Source organism: Macaca nemestrina, chromosome 19 (genome assembly GCF_043159975.1).
Source record: "Macaca nemestrina isolate mMacNem1 chromosome 19, mMacNem.hap1, whole genome shotgun sequence".
In the NCBI taxonomy this organism is placed as follows: Eukaryota; Metazoa; Chordata; class Mammalia; order Primates; family Cercopithecidae; genus Macaca; species Macaca nemestrina.
Window position 1 is genome coordinate 62093270 of NC_092143.1, and position 17547 is coordinate 62110816.

A 17547-nucleotide genomic window follows, 5' to 3' on the forward strand; every position below is an offset into this window, starting at 1 on the left:
AACTGGCTGGCTTAGGATTGGGCTCAGGGGAAGGGCACCCGCAAACCCAATATGCTGACAAAGGGTAAAGATTTTTAACCAGTTGGGCTTTTGGTCTCCCTCTCACTGTGCAAACTGGTAAAAGGGCTTCGAAGGTTTGAGCCGTCCTTCCCCTTCCCCTTGTTTTGTTTTGATACATGTTTTCTAATAACCTGGTTTGTCTGTTCCTGCCTTCGGGCCATTGAACTCCAAATAGTCATGCAGCTGGAACCTCTGATGATGGTATCTTCTGTTGGGAAGGCTTAAATAGGCCTTTGAGGAAGCTCTGACTGTTGTTTTCCCAAAACAGTGCCCCTGTTAGCAGGAAGCAGTCAAGATCAGTCTTCATCCTTATCCTTATTCTAATGGCAGTTAGAAGTACTTCTTTAGAGGGGGAAATGAGACAGCCAGGTAGGAGGGGATGTCTGTAGAAACTCCAACCAGCCTGCCCAATGAAGTGGAGCCTTGGAACATTCACAATGTTTATAGCAGGGAGAGGCCTGAGCCTGGTCCCTCCTTTTCCTGTGTGGAACTTGAGATTTAAGCTGTGGGCAGGAAGTGCTCTAGCAGGGCCTCTCGCCTAGCAAGAGTCCCTGTTTCCCCCTTTTCCTTTTCAGCCAATAAAACCATGCTTTACTCACCGTTCAAACCATCTGCGAGCCTAAATATTCATGGCCGTGCGATCAAAAGGACCCCACATCTTTAGCTGAAGTAAGGAACTGTCCTGAAACAGCACTGTGTCTAAATCTTCAGAATTTTATTTTGTTCTTCTGGGTAAAGTAAAATGTATTCAATATAACCTATAAAGCCTCCTTGTTCTGGCTGCTACATCTGTCTCCAATTTATCACTTCAAAATCCTTAGTCTGAAACTTAATCATTATTCTATTACTGAAAATTCTACATTTTCTTGGGCTTTTCTCTATCCTCATATAAGAACTTCATACATTTTCCAAAGTAATTCTTGCATGCCTTTTCAAGTTATATTCAACCAGAATTTTCTTGAAACCCCCCTTTTTGTGTGTGTTTTAGGTGCTTTGTTTCATGTGTTCCTGTAGTCATCTGTAGATAGGTCCATTTTTGTCCTTATGCTCAATATCTTCCAGATGCCCTTTCAAATCCACATTCCAGCCTGCTGCAAGGACCAGGAGGCTGACCTGCATTCTACCACATCCATTTAGGTTCAGCTATTGGAAGCACTGCCAGGTATAAAAGAGCAAAGAGTAGGATTCGAGTATTGATTCCCTTAACTCCCTTCCTGCAGAGGTATCATGAAATGGATGCATCCAAAGAATACATTCTCTCTTTCTCAAAGTTCTGGTTTCCCTTTACTCACATTTTCAGGGCTAGAGATATTAATCATGAAAAATGTTTTTGGCCCTGATTTATTGCACTACAGACTATTATTTCTTACATCCAGCACTCACGTTTGTAAATGGTTTCTTTATTAAACTTTTCTAAATTTCTACTTTGAGAGTGCCATGTGTTTCTTGCTAGGACCCTGCAGCACTTATCAGTGTATATCAGTCAGAATAGTTTTGGTCATGCTGTGGTAACAGAGCCCAATATCTCAGTAACTTGTCAGAAACCGAAACATTTTTATTCTCATGAGGGTTCTACTACAAAAACTATGGAAAGCTTCATGTCTATGATCCTCCGACAGTCAAACAATGAAAAAGAAAATGAGCAAATCACACATGAGGACTTGAAGTTTCTGCTCAGAAACGATACCCAGATATCTGCTTATGGTTTACCAGCCAGGGCAAGGTCCTGGCAATATGTGCACTCAAGGAAGGAGGAAAGTTCATGAAAGGAGGATGAGAAATATTGATGAAAACATTATGACCTTTGTATGTATAATATAATAACTTTTAAAAATCTCCATATAAAGCAGATGAGCTTTTTAAAGAAATGGCCTTTTTTTCTTCAACTTCATATCCACATGACTTGGCATTGTACTTAGAAAATAGTAAAAATTAAATAAATTGTTCTTTGAATGAATAAATATTTTTTGTTCTATATGATGAAAAAAGTAAGAAAATAAATCAAAACATAGTTACTTTTGAGCAGAATCAAACAAGTAAAGCTATCCTGCCATTATCATAATATAAATGAGCCAAAATAGCTCCACTAAATCTTGTAATTCAGAACAGAAAGCATTCTCCAGAGACTGTGATTTTCAGTGAGAGAAGCTCTGGATTGGTGTTTAAGAAATACGGATTCTATGGTCAATTCAAAAATGAACTACCATGTGGTTTTAGACAAGTCTTTACATTTGAGTGTTTCCTTTTAAAAAGTGACTATTGAAAACATTAAATACTTTCAGACTTAACATTGAGTTTTTTAATGTGCTATTATAATTTTCACAGAACATAGTAGGTAGTAACCAACTTGGAATCTTTCCATTTGGATAATCCAAATGATGGACTTGTACAGCTTTCAAACACATGTATCAGATGAGATAGAAACACATTAAATGAGTCTACATTACTGTAGGAAATGAGAGCTTGGAGTCACAAAGAAAACAAGCACCTGAACAAAAGATTTCTCAGCAAGGCAAGTTTACTTCTGCAGAAGGGTGCTGCTTGCTATTCTGGTCATTGCAACAGCACACTGAGCAAACGAGGGAAGGAGTTTTTATCCCTAAAGCAGTTAGTCTCTGATACTGTTTCCAGTCCCCATTGGCTGGAGTCGGACTGCACAATCTAAGCTGACCCCAATTGGCTACTTCAAACGGAGCAGGAGTGGGGGCTACAGTGGCAGGAAGAGCAGTTTCAGAATGAAGGGTGCCAAATAAGGAACAGATGTGACTTGTTACAGACTGGGAATGGATGTGGATTACAGACTGGAAATGGATGTGGATTACAGACTGGAAATGTATGTGGGTTACAGATTGGGAACGGATGTGGGTTACAGATTGGGAACGGATGTGGGTTACTGATTGGGAACGGATGTGGGTTACTGATTGGGAACGGATGTGGGTTACTGATTGGGAACGGATGTGGGTTACTGATTGGGAACGGATGTGGGTTATAGATTGGGAACGGATGTGGGTTACAGATCGGGAACGGATGTGGATTACAGATCGGGAATGGATGTGATTACAGATTGGGAATGGATGTGGGTTACAGGTTGGGAATGGATGTGGGTTATAGATTGGGAATGGATGTGGGTCACAGACTGGGAGTGGATGTGATTACAGATTGGGAATGGATGTGGGTTACAGATTGGGAATGGATGTGGGTTACAGATTGGGAATGGATGTGGGTTACAGATTGGGAATGGATGTGGGTTACAGATTGGGAATGGATGTGGGTTACAGACTGGGAATGGATGTGATTACAGATTGGGAATGGATGTGGGTTACAGATTGGGAATGGATGTGATTACAGATTGGGAATGGATGTGATTACAGATTGGGAATGGATGTGGGTTACAGATTGGGAATGGATGTGATTACAGATTGGGAATGGATGTGGATTACAGATTGGGAATGGATGTGGGTTACAGATTGGGAATGGATGTGGGTTACAGACTGGGAATGGATGTGGGTTACAGACTGGGAATGGATGTGGGTTACAGATTGGGAATGGATGTGGGTTACAGATTGGGAATGGATGTGGGTTACAGATTGGGAATGACTGGAAGGTTGTTTACCATAACTAGGTGCAAGGAGGTAAGGAAGTTAGATTTGAAAATAGAGGACAAAGAACCAGGGAGTTGAACAAGCGGAACCTTTGAAGAGGAACTCCCTGTATCCAACAGTTTCCCCTTCTTGATTTTCATAATTCTCCCTCTTCAAACTTTTTAGCATGTCTTGACTCTGCTGTTATGCTTGGTTTTCTAAAAGTAGGAGCTTATCTGAATAAGGCAGAAGAATTAAAGGTTTTGGTGAGAGCTGTTTCTTTAAGTTTCTGCACTAATCCATGAATACAGGGTATAAGGCAGCATCCTACAATAATAAATACACCGATAACAATTGCAAGAGGTAAGGTCTCATAAGGCCTTTCTAATTGTTCCATTGGGTGTTGTGTTATTAGGGATTGAATAAAGACAGACTGGTTGGTAAGTTCTTGGAAGGGCTTAAGCTGACTGCATCCTGTGAGGTCTCCAAGGAATGCTGTTTTCCCCATGTCGTGAGAGACACGAGGTAAAATTGACATTGGGAGATGGAGGCTGGATGGCCCGTGGGGGCTGACTCCAGGGTGTCAGATCTCAGGGTATAGCAGAGAAAGAGACCTTGGCAGAATTCATTACCCCAGGCTGCGGAGTCTTGGAAGAGAGCTACCATACAGCTCAAGCCCAGGTGCCTGGAAGACCATCCAAGTGGTCATTGGGTATGGAAAGGATAAAGGAAGTATAAAAGAGTTAAATTTTTCTTAGCTTTAGTTTGGTAGGACTCTTCCCTGGAACAATGTCCCATGACTCTGGAGGTGGTGACGCCTTCTTGACTCGGGTATGATGAGTCCACCCTCTTTCTGCTATTCAGACTGCGGTCTTGATGGTTAGAAGCAGTAGGTAGGGTCGTTCCCAAGCAGGTTCAAATTTTCCATCTTTCCAGTTTTTGATGAGGATGTAATCCCCAGACTGATGCTAGTGTGCTGGGAAATCTAGGGGTGGCACCTGTGCTAAAAGATCTTTAATTCTGAGTGGAGAGAAAGTGGAAGATAGATGAAGTATAAACTGATCTTTTGTTTAGGAATGTCAACAGTGAAGTGTAAATAGGGCAATCCATATAGCATCTCATAAGAGGATAAACTAACATCTTTCTGAGGGGCAGTTCAGATTCTTAACAAGGCAATGGAAAGGTATTTAGTCCATGGCAACTGAGTCTCTAAGACGATTTGGTTAAGTGACTGTTCAAACTTTGGTTCATTTTCTCTACTCTGCCTGATGAAGGTGGGTGTCAGGAGTATGGTATTCCCATGTTATGTCTAGCGCTTAGGTTAATTTCTTAATGACATGCACAGTGAAATGAATCCTATTACCTGAATTAACATTTTCTATTAGTCCAAACCTGGGTATAATATTTTCAGTCAATGCTTTAACCACATTATTAGCAGTTGCACTTGAAAAGGGAATAGCTTCCACCCAGTGAGTAAGGTGATCTACTATCACTAATAAGTACTAACTCTTTGTAGACAAGGTCTTAGCCTTTGCTATTAATGAGACCCTGTTCAATCCAAATTTTTCCAAAGTTGTGAGCATACTGAAGGCGTACTTGGAATCAGTATAAATAGTCCCCTCCTGGTTTTGCAAGTGTTTCAAAGCCTGATTTAATGCAAACAATTCACAAGTTGGGGTGGACCAATTATTGGCCAATCTTCCTGACAATATTTCTGTGATAGCTTCTCCATCAACTACTGAATACCCATTATGTCCTTTTCCTTCAATTACCCAGGAAGAGCCATCTATAAATAAGTGTTGCCCTGTTTGTAAAGGGGTCTCTCTTAAATTGGGCCTGACTTTTGTATAATAATCAATTAAATCTAAACACTGATGCTCAGGTCCTTTTAGATTTGGATTCCCTGTTAGGAAACTTGCTGGGTTAAATGAATTATCAGTGGTTAGTGTTAAATCATCTTTCTAATGGGATAGTTTCATACTTTAAAATCCTTCAGTCAGTGAGCCATTTTCCTGCTTTCTGGTTTAAAATATTTCTAACTTGATGGGGCATGCTTACAACCAAAATTCCTCCAAAGGTTAGCTTTCTGCTTTCTTCAGTTAATAAGGTGGTGGCTGCAATAGGTTGAACACATTCAGGCCATCCACAGATTACTGGGTCTAAAACCTTTGATAGGAAGGCTACAGGTTACCAGTGGCCCCAATATTCTTGGGCAAGTACCCCTAAAGCTACCCCCTTGTTTACATTAATGAAAAGCTGAAATGGCTTTTCTAGGAAGAAGGTAGGGCTAAGGGCTAGGACAGGGGCAGTTATGAGCTGCTCTTTTAGTTCTTCAAGCTGGTGGATCTCTTCAGAAGTCCACAGGATAGGGTCATGTTTTCCTTGGGTAAGCTTTAAGTACAAAGGTTTTGCCTTTAGGGCAAACGAGTCAATCCCTAGGCGGCAATATCCAATTAATCCTAAAAAACTCCTGAGTTCCTGCTTAGTTTTACGCAAAGGTAAGAACACAATTCCCTCAACTCGCTCAGGTCCTATTACTCATTTGCCCTTACTTATTAAGTGCCCTAAGTATTTAACTTCAGACTCTACAAATTAGCGCTTTCCCTTTGAAACCTATAGCCCCTTTTCTGTTAAATGGTTAAGGAGGCCCATGGAGAGTAATTTCGGTGGCCTTATCCTTTGGAGCCCCCTGCTGGAAGGTGGATAGCATAATTTTTGCTTTTTGTTTTTGCTTCTCTTCATCCTTCCTTACCTATACTTTCTGAGCTTCTCTAAGGAGTTAGTTCACGGGATGATCTTTCCAATTCTCTATTTTTCGTAATTTCTTTGAGATGTCTGGCCAACTATCAGTGACAAAATGAAGCTTCAGCATTCCCTGCCCAAGGGGATCTTCTAAATCTAGTCCCACATATTTTTTCATTTGCTCTTTTAGTCTAAGAATTCCATACGCCCTTCATCTTTCCCTTGTTGCATGTTGAATGCTCAGGAAAGATTTTGGGTTTGGGGTACTGATTCCCAAATTCCTTTTATTATCATTTCCCTAGGGTCTTGCATATTTTCCTGGTGAGCTGCATTGTTCTTGTCCCTGCAGTGGTCTGAGGCGGGGAATTTGTGGTATGTGACGGGAACGTTTTGACCTTTGACCGGGAGAATGTTCACGTTCCCAAATTACCACAGCGGCTCTACAGATCATGCTCCTTTCTTCCCCTGAAAAGAGGATGCCCAGGATGGACATTAACTCGGCCCAAGTATATAACTGGAGTCCTAAAAATTGGACAGTTAGATCCGCCACTCCATAAGGGTCATCGAACAGTGGCTTGAGTTCTTTTTCTCAAATTTTGAACTTCTTAGCTGGTTAAGGGAACATTCATTGAAGCCAATGGCTCCCCCTCCTGGGGGCACCTCTCTTAAGGGGAAGAGGGTGGGAGCTGATGCCTTAGAGGTAGAGCGGAAAGCAAAGCTCTGAATATGTGTTTTACACTGTTCTACCTCACATTTAAGTTCTTTTAGGGAAGGGTTCTTAGGCTGGTAATGAGCAGGCTCATGGGACGATAATTCCCAAGAGTCAGGGTTGTAAGGAGGAGGAATAACGTGAGTAAGGGAAGGATCTGGGGTGGGATCTGGGGCAGCAGCGGCTGCCTGATGGGGTGGGAGGTTAGGATCAGGGGTATTAAGTGGGCAAAGATGGTCTAGGGGATCCCATACACCTGTAGTTTTTAGAGAATAAAGGAGTCTTGGGGTATTTCCCATCCTGGACATTTGACCTGAGGCTCAATCCCTCGTCCTAGAGATTTCCTGCCTTTCATTTCTCTGAAGGCTCAACCCCTCTTACTGGAGATTTCTTGCCTTTATCTCAACCACCAAGGAAATACTTTGTCGCCCCCATGATGTTTCTTACCTTAGTCTGCACAGAGAGTTACCTGGTCGCTGCGGTATGTGAGGATCCTTTCTGCATGCATTGCTGAGTGTCTGCGTTTATTCGTCACACTGGGTGGGTCCAAATTCCTTACCCTGAGTCCGCTGCAACAAGGCCGTGAGATGTGTCTTCTCATGAGAGGGGACTGGAGACCTTTTCCTGGGGGAGAATGGGAATCCCAGATGAGCCTCCAAATTGTTGGAAATAAGAGCTCAGAGTCACAAAGAAAACAAGCACTCCAACAAAAGATTGCTCAGCAAGGGAAACTTACTTATGCAGAAGCGTGCTGCTCACTTTTCTGGTCACTATGAGAACACACTGAAGAAAGGAGGGAAGGGGTTTTTATCCCTAATGCAGTTAGTCCCTGCTACTGTGTCCGGTCCCCATTGGTTGGAGTCAGACTGCACAATCTAAGCTGACTTCAATTGGCTACTTAAAATGGAGCAGGAATGGGGCTACAGTGGCAGGAAGAGCAGTTTTGGAACTGAGGGTGCCAAATGAGGAACAGATGTGGGTTCTTACAGAGCGGGAATGGATGTGGGTTACAGATTGGGAACAGCTGGAAGGCTGTTTGCGGTAACTAGGGGCAAGGAGGTAAGGAAGTTAGGCTTTGAAAATAGAGGACAAAGAGCGAGGGAGTTGAACAAGTGGAACCTTGAAGAGGAAGTCACTGTATCCAACATTACAATACATGTCAGTCTATACTGGATAGCAGATGTCAGGTGGTGCTGGATAGGGGAACTCTTTTCTTCCTGCTATATCTTTTTCATGAATGGGAAAGTTATAGTTGACTTTGATAATTAGTTTTAAGAATACAAAATTGGCCTGAAAAATTATTTCAAAAGTGGTTTGATAATAGAATTCTTTCTTTATGTGCTATTTTAGAGTGTAGCGTACCTGGATGAATGTATGTAAAACACAATATACTCCTGCTTTCTTACCATGCAAGATACTGGCTTATTATGATTGCTATGATATAACTTTATCTTTTCAGAGGAATGGTTGTGTTTGGCTCATGTTTTACAGAATACCACATCTTCATTTAAAGATTCATCATTGCTTCTGATTATAGTCCATTACGATGAAGAAATCCCACCTGACTTAAGAAGCTAGATTTTCCCACTAGGCTACCATGGCTGCAAAGGGTTGGATGAGCTTTGGTTTTATCTAATCCTGTTCTCAATTATCTTACACTTATCATTATTAACATTTTCAAACCTGCAACATTTTTGTAAGCATATGATGGATACATTCAAGAGCACTTCAGTTTTATTTGAAGTGTTCCACCCTAGGTTTACTAAATGGAAATTATTTTTAGAATAGATGTTTTAGTTAACTGTGATGTTTCTCAGATTTTCAAACTAAACATTTGATTGTAATAAAATAAATTCCTTGCTTTTGGAGTGAATAAATGTACATCTTCAAAGAACAGTTTATAACAAGATTGAAATTTAGTGTTGCTTTTCAGGGACTCAAATATAATCATTACATGGACACCAAAAAGAACCAAAATATTTCTAATAAATATTGCATTGTTTTAAGAATGAATAATATGAAAATTCAAAACAATCATGTAAAAATATATGACTTTCTAGGCATTGCAGAAACTAACAAAACCTTGCCCAATTCATGCCACAGCTTCTTCTCATCTTGATGAATTATAAAAAGAATCTGGTTATATTACAAGAGTAACATGAAAGTTCTGCCAAAATATTAAGTTTGACACCTTGAAGAAAACAAGATATCATTGCCAACACTTTTTGTAAGGACATGACATTTATTATGAATGTTTAGAGCAGGAAGAGCCTGAGGGCTGCTAGAGAGCGTGTTGTCAGCTGGTACATGTCACTGTTTCTTTACTACGCATTCTCAGCCTGGCAAGGGGAACAATTGCTTCAGAAATCACTTTTCTGTTTCATTTCATATGACAGTAACTAGTGTATAGATCACCCTAAATAGCATCTTCAGCTTATTATCTTATGTCTTTTTTTTATTCTATATTTCAGTATTATTCTCAGTATCTCCCTTTGGGTGTCCTATGGCTCTGGCCTTAGCACTATTCTCTTCTTGCTTTTTTCACTCTTATGATTCCATAATGATGGCAAACAAATCTCTATTTCTAACTCTAATCTCATTCCTGAAATTGAAATATACATGAAACTAACTTTATGTCTCTCTCCTTGAATATCCCACAGCTATCTCAAAAATATATTTATCTTCATGCCTTTTAAAAAGATCATTTTATTGTAAAATAAAACAAAGATATATAAAACAATAAAAGGCAAATATATAGATTACTGAACAATATTATTAGGCAAACACTGTACAATGACCACCTAAGTCAAGATAGAACTTTGCTATGTACCCCAAAAATATCTATTTACACTCTTTCAATCTTAGTGGTCTCCTCTCTTCTACAGATAACCACTGTCCTGACTTTTACATTGATTACTTCCATACAATGTTTTTGACATTATCAACCACATATGCATCAATAGGCTTTGTATGGGATGGATTTCTATTGTGGTAATTTACTAAGCCAGGTATATCTTTTCTAATTTTCCCTTCCCTGTGTAGTTAGAAGTTAACGTTAGCCACAGGAGACAAACGCATAAGGTTTAGAAGCAGAAAGTTAAGAAGTAGTTGTATATTTTACAATAGCAGAATCAATGGGGAAACAAATCTTTTTGGCAAGATAAAAACCTTTTCAGTAGGTTTCCTCATTACTACTTGCTAATTGGTAGAGTGACTGTTTCTAGGCATTTTAAGTGGAGAAGCTAGAAAAAAACAAATGATAGCTAATAATATACATTTATCATGCTGATATTTATCAAATTTGAGATTTCAGGATGCATACTTAGTCTCCTTTATATTACATCTCTATCTTCTTTTCCCATACTAAAACTTTTAGTTTTTAATAGCAAAGGGGACATCATAATAACAGTATTTCTTAAGTACTCATATGTTGTATGTAAAATTTACATGGACAACACTCATAATGTAACAATACTGTTGTTGCCACTAATTATCACTGATGGAAAGAAAAATAATTTTTTACATGTGCTATTTCCATCTCTCTTTTGTTTGTGTGCTGTATCTACATTGTCAGATCAAATGGCCATTATACAGCATATTGCCTTTCTATAAATCCTCATTTAATCCTAGTTGTAAAAGCATACATTTATTACTCTTCACCATTTCTTATGTCAAAATCTCTGTATTTTGGTTGTCTGGATTCTTTGATAATTTGGAATTATCAAGCCATTCTTATAGAATTGTTTCATTCATGGTAATTATTAAATTAACTATTGAAAAGTAAAAGTATAATTTTTCTGTTTTTATTTCATAGGTTAATTTTCTCTATTAATTTATATTTTGATCTTTGTAGCAGCACCACAGTATCCTGATCACCATAGCTAGGTAGTAACATTAAATGAAGCAATGTGAGTCCTCCAACCTTGTTACTGTTTTCAACATGGTTTTGTTTATTCTGGATTCCTTGTATTTCCATATGAATATTAGGAACAACTTGCTTGTTTCTCCAAAAACATTGCACCTGAGATTTTGATAGGGTATGTGTTGAATCATTAAATTGGTTTAGGAAGTATTGCCATCTTATCAATATTAAGTTTCCAATTCATGAATGTGAAAATTTTGTCTATTTATTTAGGTCTTTTAAAATTACCTTCAATGCAGTTTTCAGTTTACAAGTCTTGCACTTATCATGTTAAATGTATCCTTGTTTTGTATGCTTTGACTTTTTTTGCAAATGGAATTGCTTTCAATCTCATCTTGCATTGTTAATTGTTAGTGTCTACAGTGCAACTTATTCATGATGTTGACCCGGAATCCCTCAACTATATTGAACATGTTATTGAGATATAGCTGTATTTGTGTGTATTCTTTTGATTTTTTTCTGTAATGTTTTCAGTATTCCCTTATAATTCTTTGCATTTTTATAGGTTAGCAGGAATGCCTTCCCACTTATTCCAGATTTTAGTAATTGGATCTTTTTGTCTTGTTTCTTGGTCAAATTAGCCAATTCTTTAGTGATGAAGCTTTTGGGTAGCTACAAACTTATTATTTCTCCTCCAGTGACTGATACATTGCTTGTTTTGACTGCTAATATAGTGGAGAGGTTATTGGTTTTCAATGCTTCTCTGGAGGTAGAGAGAGTGATGGGATTAGAAAAGGTAAAAATATAGTAACATTTACTCTCCTTACCAGATTCGGCAATTATTCTTGAATAAACTTTTCTTACATGGTCATAGCCTTTTGTGGAATCCTAAATTTTAAAAATGATTTTTGGCAATTTTGCCAATGTTATTGCTTTTAACTAAACTTAGATTTTCAGAGATTGTTATCCCAATATTCCACAAGTTGCCATCCTTTTTTTTTTTTTTTTGTCAAATAACCTCTATTTTTGATCTATTAGTATTCTTTTTCTATCATACATATATGTGTGTGTGAGTGTGTGTGTGTGATTTCTTTTGTAAAATATAGAAAAAGTATTGGTAATAGAATATTCAGTGAAAAGAGAGAAATATATAATTTTGAGGAAATAGTTTAGTTAATAGGTATAGGAAAATTTAGAGCCCAAAGCAAGAAATAAGATGAGATCATAGAACAAAGAAGTACCAACAGAAAGAAGATACGCCATCGTAGAGACCACAGGAACACAGTCGTGAAGAAGGGTCAGTTTTGTAAATGCTCTGAAAAATCAAGTAAGATGAGTTCTGAAATGTTCATGGACCTGTGAGCATGGAAGTCATTGAACACAGTGAAAGCTATTCTTATTGAATGGTGGCAGATGCCATGTTGGACTGGGTTTGTTATTGAGTGTGGCTGTAAAAATTAATGGTTGTATGAACACATCTTTCTAGAAAATCAACTTCAAAGGACTAGCAAAAGACAGGAAAGTATCTGAGACATTAGGTTCAAATATTTACACTTGTTTATGTTTTAAGATATTGAAAAGTAGCATTAATATTAAGCCCAGATCTATTGATAATGTATTTTGTCCTGTTTTTCCCCGGATACGTATACCCACACACCACCCCCTATTGATTAAACTGAGTAGTGAAATGTACATCTTTTGTTTTATTTTATGTGCTTTTCTGATTACAGAGTGATTGATTTCTACTATAATGTGGATTACATATCTGAGATGCAAAAAATTAGAGATGCTTTGAGAATTTCTAACCAAAAATATAATTAGGCTTTCATGTGACTTGAACTCCCTAAAATACCCATACGTAGTGCTTAATACTATATTTGATATGTTTTCCTATAGTTAATTGATCTACTTGTCAATAAGCTTGTGCCTAGGCACACCTACATGCCTTTAAACAATGATTTTCATGGTGGGAAAGTTAGGAGGAGCTTATTAGGGGCAGAGAGTTAAAAAGTTGTTGTTTCGAATTAATATTACCCACAAGACTAAAATGTCTGAATTTCTTGCAGAAGATAATTTAAAATTTTATATAATCTCTCTTTCTGACTCTCCAGAAATATTATGGAAATCTTTTATGTTAAGAATAGTTTTCCTCTTCTACTCTCTAGCTACATGACTGTCCTTGAGTTATTTTATACATTTATATCTCAACATCCTTAACATTAACATGGAAATTATAATTTTCTATTGTGTTCTTTCATAGATCAAATATTACATAAATGTTAGGCATTATTATTGCTACCAATATAATAGAGCCCTATTACTACCACTATACTAAACCTCTGTCATCCAAAGGATATTTACAATGTTGTGCCAACTTATTTAAGATTTGCTATGAAATTATTTTGGTTTTCATAATAAATATGGACACAACCTTACCCAGCCATACCATCAAGAACTCTTGTTTATGTTTACAAATCTTAACTAGCCGTAATGCATAATACTTGAAATCGGAATTTCTAGTCTGACTCAGGTCATAGTTGGAACTCTTGGATGTAAGTCCTAATATTTCCACTGATCAAGCTGCCTGCCTTCTCTTTGCCAGAATTTAATAATCTATAATGTGGGAATAATTACATCATATATCCTATAGGGTATGATGAGAATTAGACAGTTGAGTATATATAAAAAAGAATTTATAATATATCAACAATAAATGTAGCAATGCTCACTTAAAAACACTTTGAACAGAGGAGTAAATCCCTGGCACGAGAAAGTAGTCAACAGTTTCTCAATACAATGTTAATTTTTCCCTATTGGGAGTCTTAGACAAGAAGGTATTATTTCAATATAATGATATTTCTCCCTTGAGTCTTAAACAAGAATATAGACTTTGGTCAAAAAATGTGATCATTTGAGATAAACTTTATAAACTTGATCCACACTGGTAAATGCTTGAAAATGTAACCCATAAGCCATGATAATCGAACATGCTCAAAATTTGGAATTATCAAACCATTCTTATAGAATTGTTTCATTCATGGTAATTATTAAATTAACTATTGAAAAGTAAAAGCATAATTTTTCTGTTTTTATTTTGTAGGCTAAAATTTTAACCGCTTTACTAAGATATAATTTATATACCAAACAGTTCATGCATTTAAAATGTACAATTCAATTATTTTTAGTATATTCAGAGAATTATGCAACCAGCACCACAATCAATTTAGAACCTTTATCACTCAAAAAATGAAACCGTGTATTTTGTACCAGTCACTCGTATTTCTCCCCAACTCTCCCTTCAGCCCTAAATGACCAGTAATCTACTTTCTATCACTATAGTTGTACAGTAATTTTGTTTTAAATAGTAGTGAGCTAATTTTTTAAAAAAAGTCTTCAAGTAGTAAAAAGCTAGATATTGCGAGACACTGAAAAGAGTAAAATTTAACTAAAATCTACCTCTTGCCTATTTTGAAAAATTATATATATTCTCTTAATAAAGAAACATATCAAGTGTAAAGGTGGGGTTAGGATTCTGGGTATATCTGAATAAATTTGGAACAGGTTACTTCATGACCACATTTAAGAAATAAACCAATTTTGCCGGTGGATGTGATTTACTATTAAAATTCAAATGTGGATGGCTCATCTTTCAATGAAAAATATTAAGAGAGCAGTTGTATTTAGATAATGAAATGCAAGCAGCAATGTAAGTGGAATCAAATCAAAATCTATCTTAAAAAATCGGTCAGAGGGACCAGTAAGTTCCCTGAGTTTGGTAGTCTATCTTACTTTACTTTACTTTTAGTCTTTTTGGAGACTATATGTGACAAGACAGATTTGGTTAATTATATATCATTTCATCCTGTACAACAATTTAGTTTTTATTTTGATAGATGTTTTTCTCTCTGAAGAATCAGTAATCTCCAGTAGTTTATGTGTATATATTGTACTATTACTTGAATGACTCATTATTGCTTTACTTTTTAAAGATTTTAAATGCAATTGTACGCAACCGCACGAACATATATTGTATTTTATGTATTTAAATTATGTAATAGTGCATAAATAATTTTTAGCTAATCATCTATGCATGCATATGCCATATTAGATTGTAGCAGTTATTATCTAGTGCCCTGCCCCTAAAATAATTAATCAGATTCATCTTAGCTCCCAGAAAGAGAAGTGCTATAAGTGTGTGAAAATATATATAGATTGTAGGTTAATACTGTCCTGATGTCTGAAAGGGACTTATAATTGGTTAAAAAATTATTTATGTTAATCTTTTTTTTTTTTTTTTTTTTTTTTTTTTGAGACAGAGTCTCGCGCTGTCTCCCAGGCTGGAGTGCAGTGGCGCGATCCCGGCTCACTGCACGCTCAGTCTCCCAGGTTCACTCCATTCTACTGCCTCAGCCTCTCGAATAGCTGGGGCTACAAGTGCCCACCACCATGCCCGGCTATTTTTTTGTACTTTTAGGAGAGACGGGGTTTCACCGTGTTAGCCAGGATGGTCTCGATCTCCTGGCCTCGTGATCCTCCCACCTCAGCCTCCCAAAGTGCTGGGATTACAGGCGTGAGCCACGACGCCCAGCCTATGTTCATCTTAAAGACACTAAACACTAAGTGGTAAATGAAATAAATCTATGAAGTGCAAAACAATGTATCATTCTTCCATATGAAACTAATATACCTTAGCTATATTATTTCTTGCAAGAACGTGGCACTTCAATTGTAGAAGAAAAATACAAAGGATGACACATAAAAGAATTGGAATGTAATGATTTGTAATGCATGGTAATATCTGCTTAAAGATTTCTTTTTTCCTGGTAAAATTTTCTGGAAGAAGACACTGAAAAGAATGATAGCTGAACAACTATTATTCAGCTATATATATGGATATTAATAATATCCATTATTAAGAAATAAATGGAAAGTGATAAGTGACAATAAACTGGTTCTTGATTCTGCTCTTGTATATTTACATAGTCTTGGACAATTCCTTAATTCTTATAAATTCTTCATTTTTTTCACCTGTAATATAAGATGTCTACAGGACTTGATTTCTTATAACTTATATCAACATATCGATCTAAATAGTTTTTAAATAACATTCACATGCAGTCTTTTAGTCATTACTACAAGTCACTGAAGTAGGCAGTACCTATTACTATTGCTTTGTAGACATAAAATTTGAGCCCACAGCCCTTAAGATATGTGCCCACGTTTTTAAGGTAATAAGTTATAAATCTTGGTAAAGAACAAGATCTGGCAATGCCTGGGTTATTCCTTTCTGCTATATGTTCAAGTTACCTTTTTCATTATCTACAAACTGTAATTTATAGATGATTCCTTTTTGAGAAATTGAAAAGAGCTAGAAAATTTCATTGATAACCCAGTTGAGAAGGTCTTCACTGAGTTGCTGCTGAATACTTTCCTATGATATTAGTTGAAATACATTTGGCAAAAAGTTTCTGCAGCAGATGGCAAAACTACTGTGCATGGAGACAATAGTAATCAAATAACCACATCTTTATAATTTGTGTGGCTCATTTAATCACCCTGTGAACTCTTTTTCATTAATATAGAATAATGTGTTTTCCATTATTGTTTTGCTACCCATGTTTTGATTTTGTTTTCATTTATTCAAAGAGACTATGTTGACATTTGTAAGAAGTTCTACCATTATATTCAGAAAACACATGTCAAATATTAATGACATGCCAGAAAGAACATAGAGGTTGAAATCAGAAGTTCAAAATCTTGTCATTTCTTTTGCACAAATCAATTTTATGCCTTTGATCTTCACTTCCTCATTCTGTAAATGAGAAAGTTGGGGCTCATTTACCTCCAAGATCCTTTCTGTCTTTATAATCTGTAATTAAAAAAAAAATAACTGGGCCATTGTAAGAAGAAATAAGGGTATTTTTTAAATACTTGGTTTCTTAATTATAGTATTCTCTGTAGATATATATTGATCTCCCTGTTTAGCATTAATTCCCTGAGTTTTCACCATTTTTTTGTGCCTTTCAAATATTTATTAAATAAATAATTTATTTAAATATTTTATAATAAAAAGAGAAAGGGAAAATAGAGAAGTTTAAAAGAAAGACAGATGAATCATGTTTTAAGTAAAATAGATATTAATAAAGTAGAATATATCCTTTAATAAAAAATCATCTTTTTCATAAATCATATTATTAGACGTACAACACAAAAGAAGAGCTATTAGATATCCTACTAATTAATTCAATAACTGATATTATTTTATTATTTTTCACATTCATTCTTTCTTTTTTAACATAATTAACGTTGTTATGGGTATAAACGCATTATCCTCATTTCTTTATTCTTTTCTCACTGTTAATAAGGCAATTACGTGTTTTTTGGTTTTTGGTTTTTGTTTTGACGGAGTCTCGCTTTGTCGCCAAGCTGGAGTGCAGTGGCGCAATCTTGGCTCACTGCAACCTCCACCTCCCAGGTTCAAGTGATTCCCCTGCCTCAGCCTCCCGAGTAGCTGGGACTACAGACGTGCACCACCATGCCCAGCTAATTTTTTTGTATTTTTAGTAAAGACTGGGTTTCACCATGTTGGTCAG

General features: G+C 36.7%; 1 long non-coding RNA gene across 1 annotated transcript in view; it reads right to left on the reverse strand.

Annotated features, from left to right (window-relative positions):
• Positions 1–3002: 3002 nt before the first annotated feature.
• LOC105483070 (uncharacterized) overlaps positions 3003–17547 on the reverse strand; it is a 173419-nt gene continuing 158874 nt past the window's right edge. Inside the window, exon 4 of the long non-coding RNA XR_988020.2 lies at positions 3003–7716. This is a non-coding gene — a long non-coding RNA (uncharacterized lncRNA). The remainder of the gene's footprint in view (positions 7717–17547) is intronic.